This window comes from Apodemus sylvaticus, chromosome 12, assembly GCF_947179515.1.
Source record: "Apodemus sylvaticus chromosome 12, mApoSyl1.1, whole genome shotgun sequence".
NCBI classification, from domain to species: Eukaryota; Metazoa; Chordata; class Mammalia; order Rodentia; family Muridae; genus Apodemus; species Apodemus sylvaticus.
This window is the reverse complement of record NC_067483.1, coordinates 84,349,278-84,369,322: the sequence shown is the minus strand read 5'-3', so window position 1 is coordinate 84,369,322 and position 20,045 is coordinate 84,349,278. Positions and strand designations below refer to the sequence as shown.

Sequence of the window (20,045 nt, the reverse complement as noted above, 5' to 3'; positions counted from 1 at the left end):
CTTAGCTGATAGGACTTCTAGGAAATATTGTTATGGACATCTATCTGAATGTAAATGCACAAGGTACTGACCTTTGCTTGCTCATGAATTTATCTACAGCTCCTGGGTGGTGCCTAATATAGTTGTATAGTCAATAAATACTTAATGGACAAATGAGCAGATGAATGAATGACTGTTAGGAGAGCATCCTAAGAATCTTCCCATATGCATGTCTTTTTGACTGACAAAAAAAGTGATGAGAGAATTCCATTAACTAAGGATTTAATTTTGCTTTATCATCATTATTATTCCAAGGAATAGCAATACAAAATCAGTCATAACCTTAGCAGACAGCACAGTATTTTTCATGTTTTTAGATGAACCAAGTGACTTGGCAGTGCCTGGCTACTGCCAACAGTGACTGTGTACTTATATTTAAGTAAACATCCAAACTCTGAGGAGGGGTAACGAGGAAAGACCCAGGTTCTATAATCTTCCTTCCTTAGTGGCATCCCCCATCCTTCCTATGATAAACTGCTTTCATTTTCCTTGCTGGAAACTGTGTCAGAACTTTAAGTGCAATGTTGAGATCTAAGCTTCAGATCCAAGCATGAGTCAGTTCTTGGAAAGAAAGCAGAAACTAAAAGGAGGTCAATTTCTTTCAAAGAAATATACACAAAGGAAAGGAAATATTCAACAGACATCTCTGAAAATACATCTCCCTCAAGCACTGTTCTTACAGCAGTTCCATACACTTGATAACTCACCTTCAAGGCAAAACAGGAGGCATGCACATCTAGATAGTGTCTGCTCGTATTAGACACATCTGGTCACATTCACTCACAAATGGGCACACAGGTGTGTACTTGGTTGGTTGCTGTGTGCCCTCACATTAGGAAGAGCTCTGAGTTATACCAGCCCTCTCTTAGAACCGATCAGTAGACTCTGTGGCTTCATCCAGCATACGACTGTGCCTTCTGTTTCACGAGACACAGTCAGATGCATTGACCTGTCTTTTCTTCCAACGAATTCAGAGATTTGGAGGAGATACTCTTGTTTTACAGGAGGTATCTCAAGCTTGGAATATTAAGATATTTCCTTTCTCTCTTTTAAAAATATTTATTTTTATTTATGTGTATCTGTATGAGTGTACGGCATGTGTATGCTGGTGCTTGTGGTGGCCAGAAGGGAGCATCAGCTCCCGGGATGCTGTAGCTACAGGTGGCTGTGAGCCAAGTGACAATGTGGGTTCAGGGAACAGAACTTGGGTCTTCTACAAGAGCTGCATGCTCTCTTAGCCATGGAGCCCCCTTCCCAGCCTTACATGGGGACTTGCTCAGGGCCACCTGTACAGCTAGTTAACTAGCAGACCTGGAAGAGACCTGTCTTCCGTCCCCAAGCCCAGTGCCCTTTCCATTCCACAGCACTGCCTTACATGCAGGGAACTAGTGCTTCCTCAAATAGTGCAATGCCCATCCAGCAAACACTTAGGCAACTTCTTTATGAAAAAGACAAAGTACCAAGATGTGCCAATACACAAAGCACAGACCCTGCCCTGGAAGAATTTCTAGTGTAGTAAACAAAATAAGCAATGCTTTCTATTTTTTAAAGTGCAAGGCTACCAGAGTGTAGTAAGTATTAACTAAATTCTTACTGTGTTACTCAGGTCCATGAGCTAAGGGTGAGGGAGTGGCTCGTGACTTATACAAGTAAAGGACAAATAAAAGAGGAGGCTTATACAAGTAAAGACTTAGTCTGAGTTGAACTTGAACTTACAAAGGCTGGGGAGAATACTGTGACAAGCTAGTGGCCAGCATGTGTACAGACCGGGAGAGGAGGGGGAGCCAGGTGCCTCTGGAAACCCGCAATCATCTGGCACAGTCGGAGGCCGGGATGTGTATGTTGTGGGGTAGCAGTGAGCAGTTGGTAGAGGGGAGATTACTGAAGAAAGATGAGACTAGAGATGGAAGCAGGAGCCAGAACTTGAAGCTATTTTTAAGGCCCTCATCCCGAGGGAAATAGGGAGCCAATGTAGGGTTTTAAGCAGGAGAGTGTTGTGATCACACCCGTGCTTGAGAAAGATCACTCTGGCGGCAGTAAGGGAACAGATGGAGAAGGGACAACATTAGAAGCAGGAAAAGCACTTATTACTACAGCAATAGTAAGAGCAATTTCTACAATGGCTTCTTTAGATGTGGTAGGAACCGCAGGTATATACTTAAGCTAAATGACCATCAAATGTGCACTTGACTAGTTTTCTGTTTCACTTTCTCTCATTGGCCCAGGGCAGGAGTGGGTGGGGGATGTATTAAACGATTGTTGGACAAAGTTCTCATGAACTGTAAAGCACTTCTATGGCCTGTTTTAAGGTACCATGTGCCCAAATTTCCACACTAAAAATGAATACAAATCTGCTGCTACATAAATAAGTTAGATGATGATTTTTGACTTTGTATCTTCACATCATCAAAAATTCCTATTTTCTATCCATAATTTGTCCATGTAAAATTTGTCTAAGTCTTTGATCCATTTATGCTTTCTTCCACTGTAAAATATCAATATATTCAGGTATCAGTCCATCTGATGAATAACTTCAAATCAGGCACTAATAGGATCATTATATGGCCTTCCTATCAATAAATAAAGGAAGCACATCACACTCAAATAATAGTGAGCACTGATGAATTCCTGTTCTGCTATTAAAATCTTAAATAGTTTATAGGATATTAAACTACATGGAGAAGTTTTAGGATCTTTGTTAGCTATTAAATTTATTGATAAATATGACAAACAGCAAGAATTATTATTAAGCAAATTTTTGTAATAACTTTTTCATCAAACATGACAGTAGTGCTTATTCATCTGGAGTGTAAGGACAGATATGAGAGCATTCATCTGCAATAGAAATATGTTTAAAATAATATGACTATGCCAATGCTTTCTTAAGCAAACCACACCAAATTCAATGCTCACTTTCAATGCTGGGGAGACACTGTGTCATTTGCCCACTCTGGAGCTGAGAATCACTACACTTTTATGAGAGGCAACAGAACTGAGTGTCTTCAGATTCCCACTGTCTCATTCTCCACAATGAGGTAAATGCTGCTCGGGCCTCGATGATTGGGCTGTCATGATTTGACATTTTTTCTGCTTGGCTTCAGAACTGCGCTGGGGACAGCTCTTCCCTCCACTCTTCGGTCTCCTCTACCCCACAATGCAGCAGGGCTCAGTGGTCCTCTGCTTCCTTTTACCCCCTAGCTACATCATCCCTCATAATCCCTCTTGCTACATCCAGCTGTCTCCATCTTGATGACCTGATCCTTCGTCTATTCTAAAGTTATTTTCCAACTCTCTTCTATATTTCTACTTTTTAGGCATGTCTCAAGAAGAGGAATGTAAGTAACTGGAATCCCATAATACCTCTGAGAACAGCGTGGGCTTTGAGCTATCATCGCTTTACTGATAGTAGGGCTATAACATTCCTTTCAACACAGGAGGAAGAATTTAAGTAACTAGGTCTTAATGTCTACCAGGCTTGGCACCAGAATCCCTTATGTGTTATCTCTGTGTCCTAAAGAGGTCTAACATCCTACTCAATGAAAAAAAAAAACAAAACAAAACAAACCAGGGTCCTTAATAGTATCTTTCCTTATAGAACAATGCAGATATTACACATACAGTATTTTTAGCTTAATGATAACATAGTAAATTCAAAAATAGTAATTAGTACAATCATTATATTCATTTATTTCTTAGAAGATGACTATCCAAAGTGAAGCAGCAATTATAATAATCTCAAAGATAATCAGCCTGAGGAAAATAAAACCTTCTGTGTGACAGCTAACAGCTACACAGGGAAGGTGTGTTGAACCGCGGATGTGCTCTTGAGCGCCAGGGCACACCTGGGCCCAGGCTTCAGCCCTGGCCCTTCTCAGGAGTATGCTGCCAACATGGAACCTCTCCTTGGTCAGCCTCAGGGTTCTCCTTCATAAAGTCATATTGGGATGCTGTGGGGTCTCCACATGAAGCAGTTAGCATCGTCCAGTCTGGGTCACCATTTAAGGGGTGTCTACAGCTGAGCCACTGACTAGAATCTAGTTGGTTTCTTTATCAAAGTTACTTTCAACAACTTCTATCATGTCAAAGATGATGCTAAGCTCTAGAATCTTTGTATTATCATGCTGTACAGTCTATCTGTTCTTTTATCTTATTCCTCCTCAAGAGATGGTACATCAGAACAGGAATAGTCAAAATGAGGCTAGGCTTCTGCCAACAAATTTTAAAAAAGCAAATATTACTCCATTTTATTAAAAGACCTTGTAACTCTAGAAATCAGGGCCTGGCATTTAAGCTTACACAGTGTAACTGTGTCTATGTTATGTAACATGAGGGGAAATGTAGGGACAAAGTTTAGAGTTAGCAAATGCCAGTACAGAAGGCTATTGAACATCTGAGATGGAGTCAATGGAATGACTCCATGCTGTGAAGCAGACTCAGATGGGGAGAGAGCACAGGAGGAAGGAAGAAGAAGAGGCAGACCATGTCTTTATAATGTGTTATCCTGATCACATAGAAACCATACTATTTTCTAACTATTGACTTAAATAAGCTATACAATTAAAATTAATGATACCTGCTTCCTGTTACTTAAGAAAATGTGTCTACTAAGTATACATGTAGCTTATTTGCAATCTTTGCTTTTTGTATGTATTCCATGTTGGGCTATCCAAGGATAACCTCCTGGTCTACCTCCCATATCAAAGCATTATTTTTAACCCAGTGTTCCACGAATAAAAATAACAGTACTGCTAAAATATACTAAATGGATATGTCTTCTGAAGGCATACATTCAAAATTCAAAACTTTATAAAAAGTGTTATTACAACAACATTCTTTTTAACCTTGAAAATGTTCTAACTTACATCAGTCATTTTTGAAAGGGAGAAGAAAGGATAATTCTAAGAGGACAGTGAGAACAGCTAGGGCTGAAGAATGTCCCACATCATATGAGATAAATGAGAAGCCTGGAAATGTAACCCGGTGGCAGAGAGCATGCCTGAGATGTGTGAGGTACAGCCCATACCACCCTTAAACCATGAATGCTATCCCTTTTGGTTTTTGTAAATTAAATCTGGTTTTAAGTAACTCTGAAAATAAACCTCCACATTTAATATTAAATTACAAACCAAATTACAGAGTTATTCAACCATAGGAAGATATCATTTCTGTACATGAATACAAACTCAAATACAATTGGAAAATGTTTAGCATTTGATCATCTTTATTTTTTAAGTGAGAAATCACAGGTTGTCTGAGAGTTTTCTAGGGATTTCTGTACTCAATTTCCAGCAATCATGTTCCCGGTCTTCGTCATTTGTTTTTAGTAAGAAATGAACTCTTTCCAAGTTCTCCCAGAGACCATATAGTTATCAACCTGTTAGCTAGTTTAGTGAACTACCCCTACCTGGTGAGCTAATCTTCTGCTTTTCTAGTTAAATCTCTCCTTATCTGCACCTTGAGGAATACAAATAAGCCACGGAATGGTTTCAAACTTCCATAAAAAAGACAGTGGAGCTGAATTTCTGGAAGAAATCAAATTTGAAAACCCAGAAAAGGGGGTGGGGGAAGCTAGGACCACACAGACGAATTCCTCTTGAAAGTCCCAGTTTCAGGCATCATTATCATTATAAGATGGTTATTTATAGAAAACTCACTGGTGGAGTCTCCTTGTAATAAGGATAAATTATAGGCAACTTCCCCAGTATTTGCAAAGAATTAACATGAAATAAATGCAAAGCTCTTGATTTTAAGAGCTGGCTTACTGTCATGATTTGCTCCACTTCCGTGGAGTCCATGCATGCAGACGGAGGTGGAGCCTTGTGCTGAAGGGTGGGGATATTTCAGAGTAGTGCTTAGCTGTCCATCCTTTTAAGCCTCAGGCAGAGACTGTTGACAGATTTATATACCAAAGTATTCATACTAATGGTTTATTATATTAAATCTCAGAATCAGATTTGAGAGTATCTCAAGTCACCCAAATGCCCCCTAATTATGTAAATGCCAATGTTACCTTCAAGAACAATCATAAAAGCAAAATTGGGACAGAAGATATGGAAGCCCTTCTGGCAAGGTGACTGGTATGGGTGTCGGTAAGGAACCTGTATACCCTGCACCCATTTCAGAGGGCTGGCTGAGCTGGAAGTGGATGGCATCTCCTTCCTTCTCCTTCTAGGAACTGCGCAGCCTAGCGCCAACGCACTGCTGGGAGCAGGAGGGGAGATACAGTGATGGAGACTTAGAGCAAGTAATTGCCACGCGACAGTTTATAGGAGCCTCACCATAAACCAACCCAGAGTTTCCTGTGTATCTTTAAAATCTTTCTTCTGAGAGATGTATAGAGACTTAACAGGAAGTTTCCATGAGGTATGGGCTTTTATATATTTACCTGATAAGCTGCACTGCCAATTAGTCCAATTAGACTTGTAGAACATGGGAAGCGCAGTATACTTACTAAGGAGATGGCCATTCTACCCCTGCTGCCACTAAACAACTGTGGCCTTGGGCAAGCGACTTAGCTTCTATGCACATCAGTTCTCAGCTATTACAGCAAGTACTGGATGAGGTAAATACTTTTATTAACCCATTTAGTTAGCCTTAAGCCTAAATTTATAACTGTTCAAATATAACAATGAACATAAATACTGATACATAAACTTACAAAGTTTTCTACTACCGTGTCTGTTATCTGTGGAGAAGAATTGTGGCTTCTTCATTTTAAAACTTTTAAGTGGTGCTTTGTGCAGCTGGAATAGAACACGTGCTCAGTCAGTGATGGTGAACAGCAACCAAGCTGTTACCCCTTTATTGAAGAAAACCTTGCAAGACCCCCTTAATGAAAGGCCCTGGATGAACTACCCTGGGTACCACAAACTTGACCTATTTGGGGGAAGTTACTTGCTCTACCTACGAAGGAGAGGCAGGCAGCCCAGTCTATGGACTGAACATTAGAGTGCAGCACTAATTGCTGTAGGGTGTTTCTGTTTGAACCCCGTGGATCGTGTGTATTCCAGTTAGCATGGGACACACATGTATTCCATGCTACGGCACTGACAGAGGAAGGCAGCAGTTACTCTGACAGGAAAGGTGGCAGAAGTAGCTCGTTACAATAGAAGCAAATGGACTCCAGTCGCTCTCAAGTAAATTTGAAATCATGTACTATTTTCCCTCCGAGACAGAGCCGTGCATAGCCTTACTCAGACTAAAACGAGAGCAAAAGCGCTCAAGTCCACAAGCAAACAGGATTAAATAAACATCTTATTCAATTGATAACCAAAGTCCGGGTCCTCCTATTTACTGGCAAAAGGGTGTCGTGGATCCTAGATTACTTGGAAATACAAAGTGTTCCAGGCCTTCAGACTCAGCCAAATGCACTCTGCTTGATGCCGACTGCTCTGGGTCAGACTGTGAGCACTACTCGATTTCCTGTCTCTAGTCTCTAGGAACGTGTGTTCTGAAAACCTGAAACCAGCCGTCCATTTGCGTTGTCATCTTTGATACTGCCACCCAGTCGCTCCCCCTCCACTGGCATCTTCTTCCTGGTCTCATAATGCAGGAAACTTTTCAGATAGTGTGGGAGACAAAGGCTTGTGTGAGCTGCAGGCATGGAATGAGCAAAGGCTATTAGCAAGGATGGAAGAAAGTTTAATTTTAAATTGTCCAAGAAAACAAGAAAGCCCTCTCGGCTTGCCCCCCTATATGTCATTCCTATTTCAAACCGTACCTCAATGTGCAGGAGTCTGCCTGAAAGCTACCGAAGGCCACAGAAGCCAGGGCCACCCCAGCAGCACAAGCTGACTAGCAGTTTGTGGTTGACAAATGTGTATTTTCAAGCACTCTCCTCACCGAAATAACATGCTGGACTTCACAAAATGAACAGAGACTCCGAACAAGAGAAAACAAGCCACAGCATCTATCCTAACACTGCGAATTCCTTGGATATTACAGATGTCACCCAACACTGCATGCATTTGCTTCCATATGTGAACAAAACTGAAGCGTCACAAGATGAATTTGAATGGAATGTTAACCTTCACTTTATTTATTTATTTTTTCTTTTCTTAGCTGACGACACCATTTTAGTATTATCACATCGGAGCTTCTGGCTGGGAAAAAAATAAATTAATGGATGGATTTGAAAAAGCTTGGAGACTTAAAAAAAAAAAAAAACAACTTTCAAATATCTATCCTTGATGGTGCAAAGAGCCAAGATGAATGTATTTCAATTGCAACTTCCAAACTAAACTCACAAATTACTACCATTATGCTAAGTGTTAGCTACCCCACTGTGCAGTTTTGCTTTGTGAATTTTTACCTTCCTCTATGAACACTTTTAGCCACGGATCGCACAGCCTTTCAATGTTTTCTGCCTTTTCCTTTAAATAAACTGGCTGTGGCTCCTTCCATCTGGTTCCCCTTCCGTCAGCAACCCTGCACCTGTTCACACCTCCTCTCCTGTTGGATTCCACTGAACATTCCCTCCTCTGCCAGGGCTATTCTGGCACTGGCAACCTTTCTGTCATTCAATCCATCTGTCAGAAGTGAACTTTGTTTACCGCAAGCTTCTGCTTTCTTCCTCAAGAAGCGAAGCCCCTCAAGGTCACTGTCAAGTGCACTGTCGCAGGGACTGAAGTCCTCTCCTGCCAGCCAGCAGAAGATGAAGTTCTGTTGTGTAATTCACTTGTGAAAATTACTTTTGAGTTCGGGAAGACAATAATTTGGAGTTGAAGTAGTAAAGACGGGGTGTTCTAATGCTCGTCTGTAGAAGCAGACAGCTGATATGTGTTTCCTTTATGTGTGTCTGCACTTCTCTTTATATGGAGTAGGAACTACATGCATCAGAATCAAAATAAAAGTTTTAAAGTGAAATCAAAATATCACAAACAAGCTTACACTATGTAAAACTCGCTCCATAGTATGCGGCATTAACTCGAGGGATAAATATTTTCTCTAATGGATTAGCCAAGGGAGAGAGTATTCCAATTAAGAAATTTTACACTGAAAGGCTTAAAATGTGCAAGCATGTACCATTTCGATATTAAGCTAAGGATTAACACACAGCTCCATCACTGCCTTGAAAAACTTATAATCCAGAACCTACACATCAAACCATGCACATTTTAAATCTAACATTGAAAAATAAGGTTTTGCTTAAATAATAACAAAGTGGAGACGGCCAAGTGAACAGTCTACCTACGGAGGAGTGAGCTGCCCGGCACATCAGCTCTGCGAAGGACGCGACCCACAGAAATGAAGGGAACTGGACATTTGGGTCAATCGATTGTTAGCCTCAGCCACGGGATACTTGGTCTCTCAAGGCAGCAGAACCCTCTCAGGTTTAATTGCTTATTAGTATTTTCAGAAACTATTATTGTCCAGAAAAGAAAAAAAGCAGTGACTATCTTCAAATTTATGAATTCAAATTTAAAAGGGGAAGCTTTTTTTTTTTTAAAGGTATGTAACCAAAGCCCTGTCACCAGGCACATCTAAACATCACATGACAGCATTCATTCAGGGGGCTACAGGGGATTGCACAGGATCACCTTGAGAATTAATCAGGCCTCAAATGCTCATGTTAACCAGAAGTCTACAAATGTTTTATAAATTCCTTAAAAATTAAGGAATTCAATCTTTTGAAAATTGAAAGCAGGTTTTAATTTTTAACCAGTCGAGAAAACACAAGGAATTTAAAATTTAAACTTGAGGGTTTTGATTGGTTAAATATGCACAATTTATAAAACATATTTTTCTCAAAGCAGTTTTCCGGACATGTGAAGGAAAATCATTGTGTTGCTAAATACAAAGCCAAACAAAATTTACAGCTTAAAATCTAACTGAAGGGATATTTTTTAGCACCAATTCCCAATATATTACTAACCCTAAATATATTATTTAAATCCTTCTTATGTAATATGCAGTAATATTTAATATATGGATTCTGTACTGAAAATATGAGCTCAAAGGGGAGTATTCTTTTTGTATCTCTCTGAAATAGAATTTCTACATAGTTTCTGCTTTATGTGGAGAAAATTTCAAAACTGTTGTGCCCAGCAAGCTTAATGCCTTTCTGGATATTCTTTCTCTTTAGGGCAATCTGTGTTTGGTGGGTGTTTGGTCACCGGGACCCCTGCTTCTGAATGGCACTGAGTTAGCACTGGTAAGTAGACCCCTTCGGTGGCGGATGAAAGAAGCGAGCGTCAGCAGAATGCTGGTCTCATAGAGGCTGCTCGCACTACAGTGAGGGGCACGGTCCCTAAGACACACTACCTTCCTTTGGAAGTTAATAGATAAGAACAGAAACAAGTGGGAAAGATCACTGAGCCATCACTTGCAGCCACACACGGGCGGGCGCCTGGATGCATGCTCCCACACACGGCTCCCTTCTGTAAAAGCCGAATGCGTCAGGGCTACTCTTGCAGAAGGACTCACTCAGGAATTCAGAGAATATTTGCCTGCCTAATATGCAATTTGTTTATTTTATCTTTGAAACAGGAAGACTAGGAAGGAGAAAGTTTTATTTGATAACAACACCTTAGACATAAATTCTACAGGAAAAAAAAAAGCAGCACACTTATGTTGCCAGGTTGCAGAAGAGAAGAGGAAAGCCGTTTCTAAGGGCAGTACTAGGTGAAGACGGAGCTGATGTCGCTCACATCTTTAATGCCAGTTTTCCTAAAACAGCATATGGGTGTAGGATGCAAGGTAAAACATTTAAGCTCCTTAATAAAGAACTGATGTTAGCTTCTCTTCATATTGAACGTGCCTAGCTGCTCTGCTTTTCTAAGAACTGCACAGGCTGGAGACACTATCATTTCCCCTGCTTCACTCATTCCTGTCTGCCAACGTTATTTTGACAACAGAGGATATTCATTTTTCACCCTTTTTTCTCAGTTACCTTTAGGCAAAACCTGCTTCGAGACATGAAAATATTGCAGTACTGTAGGACAAAGACCTGGGAGGTTTTCATAGACTTGATGAGAGGGAAGACGGGTTTGCAAGATTCTGCTAAGAGTTAGAAGAGATTAAATGACAACTTTAAATCTGCCACAATCATTTACTAATGTGCCGCTATATCAAATAAGTCTGATTTTTTGACAGCACTAAATTAGATTTATTGCAGAAACTGCTGCATAAATAGCATATGGCTATGCTATACCACCTATTTCAAATCCCGGTAACGTTTCCCCCTCCCCCTCCAAAATGAATAATGTGAGCCAAGCTATAAACCTTCTGGAAAAGAAAAAGGGAGAAAGAAAGATACAAGTTCGGAAACAGATGTAGGAGACCTGGATCTTGTTGTCAAAGTCACAGCATTTGAACAAATATGCTGACCTATCTGGAATTGTGGCTTCTCAATGCACAATTAAATTTAACAGGTTGGCTTCTCAGTTTTGCACAGTAATTTGATTTTTGTTTTAAGGTTTGGGCTCTAAATTATGCTTAGATTTTGTTGTTCAGTTCACAATTACCTGGAGCAAAAAGGATGAGCAAGTGGCTCTAAGCCAGGCATAGCTAAAATCAGGTTATAACGAATTATTAAGGAGAAATGCACATGTCACCTGGTTGCTTTTAGTTTCCATTTGTGAGAGATGTATGCGGTAGAAATCATACCAGGAAGTCTTTTCTAATCTTAGGTATGGTCCTGATGCTGCGAACTGTGGATAATACACAGAGCGGTCACTTGGTGTGCTATAGTGGGGATGACAACGGCAGAGCCACACATGCTGCAGCAGTCAAAGCTCCACCGAAGCTGACATTGAAAACTCATGCAATGAATTCAGAGATGGGCAGCTCCTCCGTTCTCAGCCTCTCTCCAATAACCAACCCCACCCCCAAGTTTGACACACTCCAACTCAATTCTCCCTTTTGAACAAAAGTTTCAGTGTGTCCATCGATGGGAAAGGCATTGCAAGGTCTTCCCGCAGACCAATGGGCACACCACTGCACACATCGTAGCACTGAGCTACCCCGCAGGCTCCCTCTCTGTGGTCAGTCTTCCCAGCTGCCCTATCTGTTACTGTCTGATTAGTTCTGCTAAGGAGCCCCTCCCCTGCCAGCTTTCAGTGCCATCTGTTCTACACAAGATGGCTGCTGCCCAGCAACCTAACACTGCCCTCCTACCTGGCACCCGGCTACCATCCTTACCCCAAAGTGCTAACACAGGTTCTCGCTGCTGGCAGAGTCAGGGTTTCATTACTACTACTTTGACAAGTGCAGGGTTGTTTGTAATTTCTCTTTTATCCTGATTTTGATTGTACAACCACCTCCCACTGATTCAGTTTGCTTCGGTTTTGTTGCTCACAGATTTTACTCTCCACATTAATCTCCCTCTGGCATGTTACTGCATCTGTTCCCTTTTTTATTATTAATTTTCAAATTCCCACCATTTTTGACAAAAAAGGAGGTAATCTACACTCTGTTTCTGCCCATTTCATTTTCTTTAATTTGGAAGATAAGTATGAAAGCATGCCAAAGAAGTTAATTCTCCGTTAACAGTTTGTTTTCTGGCATCCCTAAGCCTTTGTACATGAAAGACAGACAGGGATAAATGTTGACGATATCGCAGCAACAGCGTCGAACCGTTCCTGACTCTAATGAAAAGCAAACACATAAAGCGGCATCTAAGATGTTATCAGTGCTATGAGTGGTCTCCAGCGCCATGATCCCCTCTACATTGACAGATAATTCTTTGTGAAAGTCAGTCTGGGTGCAGGATCAAAATCTGGGTTCCTCTACAGTTCTAACATGGGCTTTCCTTTTGCTGTAGATGGATTTCATTATTCCTTAATAGGATTATCATCCTTTCTCAGCCGAAACACTAAAGACCCATTCAACCATTAAGAATTCTGAATAGATGTCTTCTTTCAGGGAGAGAAAGAACCCAAGTGCCAGCAGTGCTCACAGTAGAATTTAAGGAGCCCTGGGTTGCAATGCTGATGCTATTAGCAAAGGACACTATCAGGAAGGAAAAGATGGCTTTCCCTCTAATGACAAAGACTAGCTAAGTTTAGAAAGGAGGAAGTACTATCTGTAGCCTTAATTTGTCAACACTATAACCTTGCCAAAGATGGCTAGCTAGAGTAATGGATCGTGCCCTTAGTTGGCCTCAAATTTTCTAGACTAAACATGGTAAGGACTCATCATCATCATCATCATCATCATCATATTTTACATGAATTCATTTTAAAGCATTGAAGTCTCTGAACACACAGAAGCACAGAAGAACAGCTCCTGTGATGTTACATATCCGTTCATCCTCATCAAGCCTCAAGTACGATTTGTAGGAAATGAAGGGCAGTTGACAGAACAAGGTTGTGTCTAAATCAAGAAAAGCCAGCCTGCTGAAGCACACCGAGTCAGCTTCCAGAAGGCAGGCCTGCTTACCAGCTCTCTGCCCCTCCACATGAACCACTCAGGACATGGTACTTTGTTTTTAGATGTCATGTACAAGTAGAAGTACATTCATATAAAATTACCCTCCTACATCGGGTCCATTGTTTTGGTAAATCTTTTAGTCAGTAACAGGCTCTTCTCTGGTAAAGATAACAAAGTTTCCAAGGCTGACATCTTAGAGTACCTTCTCTGAAGAAGTAATTCCTCCTAGACCTCAAAACCCAAGCAGCCCATTTTTCTTCCCTTGTAAACTCCAGGACACAAGAAAGAGACTCAGTTCTCTCCACAGTGACAGGAAGTGTGCTAAAGTCTGCACAGAGCCACTGTGGAACATAGATGTCACTTAGCTAGATGTCTGCCTGACAGGCTGCTCCCGAGTGCGGCTTTAACCTATGACTTAGTCCTTGCTCTGACATGAAACTGACTGTTTCACCGACACCCCCAACTGCAGGCTTCCATGGTCTAACTGTGCGGTGGCCTATTCCTCATGAGGCTGACGTCAGTCTGTGTCAGGTTACAGAGAAGACTGAAACATTTCCCAGCCTCTTAAACCATCTTAAGATTCTTAGTAAGCTTCATGTCTTGGATTTATCAATCAATGAGTGACTCACTGTGTAATAAGCATGTGGTTATTAAATAAAAAAGGAGTGCTGTCTAACAACTGACCTACTAAACAAATCGGGGAAGGAGGGAGGAGGTGGGTGAGAAGAAACTAAACACCACTGAGCGGATAGTTTGTTCCCTCCCCTCCATGTATCTTACAATACTATGGGAGGACAGAACTCTCTTCTAGAAGCCTCTGACCTGGGAGCATTGTTCTAACACACTGCTGCCTTCCCTTTCTATTTTCAGTGAACTTGATGCTCCGTGTTGTTGAGTCAGGCAAGTGGTGTGGGCAATACTTTCTCAGCTTCCTCTGGGCGTCTTCAGGAAATGAGTTGGCTGCTGCTGCCACCATGCTCCAGGCTGTGGGCCTGTGCAGCAGGGGAGAAGAGCGCATCCCCAGCGTCGATTTTCATTACACACACATTTGGGCGTTGCAGCGCTGAGAGGAGCGAGCCAGGGAACACTAAGCAGAACCTGCAGACACACATTTGCTGGCAGACTCTAAGTCAAGCTTCGCTGCCCGGGGCCACACTGAGACCAGGGTGTCTCGCCTGTCAGACAGGTGGAGAGACCACGCATAGGCAGTGTGTGTCCACCAGAGCAAAATGGAAGGCCTCTGCTTTCCTGGCTCTCTGACAGCCTACTTTCCCTGATACTGGGTGGGGGAGGAAAAGAGGATGCAATTTATAACAGCACCAAGGCCATCTATTTTGAGCCTTGAAGATGTTGGTTGCACATATATTCATTTAAAATTATTTTTGACACGTTCTCTGCTTAATTTATTCATGAAAGGAGTATAAGAGGGGGAAAATGAGCTTAACTTTTAAATGGAAACTTTAGGCTAAAAATTCTTGAATAAAACTCAAGAGGAAAAAGCTGAAGTTAACCATGAAACATAAAGAAATACATTGATGCTACGTGTCTCCTTCAAATGAGCCCAGTGGGGCTCGGGGCTGGGACCTAAGCTAACTGATAAATGCTATTCTTTTTCCTTTTTTCCCCTTAATAGAAAAGAGTAGTGGTGAATTTGTGCTAAACACCTGATGCCAACCTTGGTGTTGGGGGACTAGAAATAAAGAGAGGGTTTGGTTCTGGCTCCTGAGTTTAGATCTTACAATCTCAAAGTCTGCCTAGCTCTAAACTATGTTCTTTAAGAAAAAAAAGTTTGTTTTTAATACTTCTGTGTGTGAGAGTGTGACTGTGGCATCTACTGGCCATCTTCAAACCCTTCTTTTCTTTCCTTTCCTCATTGTAAATCCCTTCCCCTTAGAAGACTTATCTTCTTCATCTATTAAGGGATCTTCTCCATCTAACTCTATGTTAGCACTGAGACACAGAGCATCTCAAACTTCTTGTAATCAACAAGGCTTCTTTGAGCTCCTGCTCATTTGTAAATCACTAATTTTGTAAAAATGCAATACACTAAATATGCATTCACACTAATTAAACTGCTTATCATTTTTTTAAAAATGACACCCACTCCGGTCTTTAACAGCTCTCTCATTTACCAGTTGTTGCCATTTAACTGCATAGGTGCTGTGGGTATGTGTAGCTCAGTAGTTGCTGTGTACATAGCATGCATAAGGCCCTGAATTCAATCCCTAATGCAAAGTAAGAAAAGGGAGGAGGAAGGAGAAAAGGAGTATGTCCACACATTGATATATTAGTTTCTGTACTGACACAGTGTTCATGTTTCTCACGCCATAGACTAGCAGCAAGCAGACACTGCTGGACGGAACCAGAGACCGCAGCACATGCTCAGCGCACTCTTGACTTCTTGCTACCTGCAGTCAGAGTTCATTCTCTAAAATAAACAACTAAGCAACCTTATGAAGCATCTGCTCTTTCCTTACCCAGGGTCCTTCACACCTTGCCCCCTAGTGACATAACTTCCTCCTGCACAGCGTATCTTTTCCCTGGGCTACAGAGCACCATCTCCCAAAGGCATGCACGTGCATCGAGACCCAACTGGCTTCCAAGGGAGTAATCCTGAAATTGAAGATTTCGAAAGTGAAGCTCGGGAAGCCATACTCTTAAAATTTGAAATCAAAGGCATCTCCCTTCTCTTCAGTTTCAGAACGAAGCATTTGATCTGTGAGATAGAACAATCTGAAAGAAAGAGCCATCCTCAGACAAGGAGAGCTCTGCCCTGGATGGTTCCACGATGACACCACAGTGGTGCTGGTGCCAGTCCCCCAGTCCTAGAACGAGGCAAGCCAGCTGCACTTGCTCTGTGTCTTCCTCTGAGGAGTTCTAAGAACTCAGAGAGCCTTGACCCATGCTGGTGGATGGAGCAGTCAAACTAAGTCAAGAAAGCATTTGTAGCAGTTATTATCTGGAAGCCGAATGCCAGTCACTCCAGCTTCTGGAATGCTCTAGAAAGAAAGTCTTAATCACCTCTTGTTGCAATAAACCTGCCCATTATAGTAAGATAACCTTGTATCTTTCCTGCTGTCACTTTTCTCAGTTTCAAAATATAAAAGTTCAACTGCAACCTGCTATCTATTTAGGTCAGAGGTTGGGCCTTCCCATACAGGCCATAAAAGTAAGTCAGGGCAAAATGATGATTTATTAGTCTCTCACTTAGATTGCTACTCTGAGAATTCTTTGAAAAATTACTTATGTAAAAGGGGACATAGGGACTTTCATGATAGTCACACTGATAAAAATAGGAGTCTGCGGTTTCATGATAGGCACATCTCTTATTAGCACTTAGGGCAAATCAGGTCCAAGGCTTCCTACATGAATTTCCTTCCAGGTCGGATATGAAGAAAGGAAACAGAACGTAAGAGAGGGTATGTTAATAAGTATGATAGTTATGTGGAAGAGTGCCCACCACTGTGAGTAACTAGTAAGTCACACAAACATTCAGAAATGGTTGCTTTAGAGTTTTGTTTCAAATTAACCTGTCACATATACACAAAAAAGTAATCTTATAGAGGGATTCAAATCTTGTAGTTCTGTAGATGTTTGGATTCATTAAAATTAAATATGTAAAGGGATTTCAACTTTTCTCCTTCCTCTTGTTAAAAATCAAGTTCAAGAGAATGATAGTTTCATTATGAACAACTTAAATGGCCAACGAAGGGCGAACAGAAATGGCCCTGACAAGACTCGTCTGTAGTAATGGATATTCCTACCAGTACACAAAGCTTCAGTGAACACTTATTTCTATTACAAATTAGCGTTACTGTTTTTCTCAGTTGTCTTTTAGGGAACAATCACATTTATCCATTTGCCTAGTAATTTACATAGACTTATAGCCTAATGAATAAGGGATTGGCTTGGCAGGCAAATTACTGGGGTTCAGAATTCGTTTTATAATATATCAGTTGAATGACCTTATTTTACTCATTTTACTTCTCTATAAACTGGGAAAAAGGAGCCTATATCTAATGAAGTTCCCACAAGGACATTGTAGCTGGCCTTTTGGCCGGTTCCTGGAGCACAGCACGGGTGCTCAGTGAGTGCCAGTCTCTGGTGTAAACTTTATTCTAAAGCTATTATGGGGATCATGACACCCAACAGAAACTAAAGTGAATATACTCTTAGCCCTTAGAAGAGATTTCCCTCAAGAAGGATGGAGAAATCAAGAGAAAGGAGTTCTCTGTTCTACAAGGAGTCATCAGTAAGGCTGCAGCAGGGAAATTGGGGTTTGGGAAGATCCTGAAAAGAAGCTAAGTCTACAGTTAGGTGCGAGGAAGCCCCTGGGGTGTTTACTTGTAGAGAGTTGTGAAAGGAGAAGAGATCCCACCACTGTAAGGTCGCTGCATCTGGCTGGAATCTGTCTGGAAATGAGCAGTGAGGATTAGTGGGGAGGGAGAAAGTGGGAGGGCCAGAGTCTGCCAGAACGGCCTAATGTCCACGCTGAGTGACGTGGACCGCTGTGACAGTTGGCCCGATGGACAGCGTGGAGAGTAAGGTGGCAGTCAAGATGATAGAGATTTGACTCATTATTTAACCAGCATCTCCTAACATGGCCTTCATATTTATTTTTAAAATTTGGCTAGAATGTGTCACTCAGAATATTGGAGAGTGAATGGGGAATGTTTACTTGCTGTGCAGTTCTGCACTTCAGCTGCAGATCTACACCAAAATGCAAGACACCTTATTCCCATTTACACTCCCGGGTAGACCGAATGATAAAGAATGGAGGGGTGTTGGGGGTAAAAAGTGTGTGTGTGTGTGTGTGTGTGTGTGTGTGTATGAAACTCAGCCCAAGAGCTAAGTGTATACTTCAGTGTAAAGGAGTGATGTGTCTTGTTCCCTGGAGCTTTAATTGTCATCTTTTAATTTATTATTTTTTCATGAAACATGATCATAAATGATGCATACAATGCTTATGAAAAGTACTATACCTAAAAGTAGTCAATTAAGCTTTATTTTCAGAAAGTGGGCTTGCATTTTTGTAGAATTTGGGTAAGTGAAGCACAGCAGAAAAAGCTTCCCAGGGAAGCAGGCACAGGCTTTTCTTTTAAGAACAAAGGACTCAGTTGCCACGCGTGCACTGCAGCGGTGACGGCATCTCAATACGCTCTACTTGCCGGAGTTGGTCTTGACAAGTGGTACAGACAGACAGTGCAGGGAAACTCTACAGACTTTAACTCCAGAAATTAACTCCAAACAAGAGAGAACGCAAAGGGGCAAAAACAGCATTAATATTTATTCACCAGTGCTAGGTCACACCAAGACATTAAATGCTTCCCACTTCTGTGGCTTAGCAGTGCTTAGCACACAAATAGTTGCTTCTCAACAGAAGTCTGACAGGAAAGGAAAACTAGCAACATTATCAGGGTGCAGCTAAAGTTTCAAATTTTGAGGATTAAATAACCACAGGAAGTGGGCTAATAGTGGGGTCTAGTGCCACGGTGACAGCCTTTGAAAGGGCACTAAAAGAACAGCTATTATTCTGCAGTATTAAGCATTTCTCCTCATAAAAGTGTCTCATCTGTTGGGGCTTCCCCCAGGGATCAGACATGTCTACGTGCTTTCTTTTCTCTCTTCCCTTTTGCTCTCCCCTCTCTCGCTGCTTAAATCAGAAGGTGTCAAACCATTTGGAAGATTATCATAACAAAATGTTTTTAACAAAGTTTGATTTTAACAGAACTGGAGGCATCTTAGCACTAACCCAAAACTTTGGGAGGTTCACCAACCTCTAGGATATTTTTTTCTCCAAATGCAGGCTGTTAGAGTAGTGCGTTTCTCCATCTGTCGTCAGACCGTGCTCAGAATTACATTGTCATATTTAATGTAGAAGGGATCATTCCCCTTTCATAGTTTAAATTCAACATAGGACTGTAATTGGAAGACCAGTGTTCTCCTATTTTGTAAATTAAATTAAATATCATAAACTTACGTGTGTATGTAGACAAAATTCCCTCTAAAAACTGAGGAGACACTCTGAGAACTGAACAAAGTCTGAGCTTGAAGTGAACTGAAGCCTGCACTGGGAGCACTGTAAGAAGACTCCAAGGTGCTGAGACTACATCTCTGTCTGAATTTTCCTTTCTGTGTACGTTTATGTATGTGCATATGTATACGCACATGCATGTGCAGGTGTGTGCATTTCTAATTCAGCAAACTCACAATGCTTGCAACCTAGGGTCCTGTTCTAATTTTGAGTGATTTGTATGCTCACTGAAGTTCACAACAATGCTGAGTGCGCCTCAGCATGTACATACCTCGAGATGAAAGCATTGCAATTAGAAACCTCGCTGCAGTAAGCATGTTCACAATGTTCTGAAAGCAAGCAGTCCCAATCAACTTCATATCTAATTTTACAGCTCCTTCAGAGACACACTGCTTATTTTTGTATCAGCTCCATCTCAGTCTGCTCTTAGCTTGTCTCTTCCTTCTGTCTCTTTCGCCACTGACAGAATCTGGTTATTTTCATAAATACATTTCCTCATAGTCTTCATTTCCACATTTTTTTATTAGACATAGGATTAGTGCTGGTAGTGGTAGAAATGCCATTCCCTCCTATCGATGAGGAATCACTGAAACCCTTGAGC

General features: G+C 41.4%; 1 protein-coding gene across 5 annotated transcripts in view; it reads right to left on the bottom strand.

Moving 5' to 3' along the window:
* Sdccag8 (SHH signaling and ciliogenesis regulator SDCCAG8) overlaps nucleotides 1–20,045 on the bottom strand; it is a 195,275-nt gene that overhangs the window by 79,969 nt on the left and 95,261 nt on the right. The gene's annotated exons all lie outside the window — the stretch shown is intronic.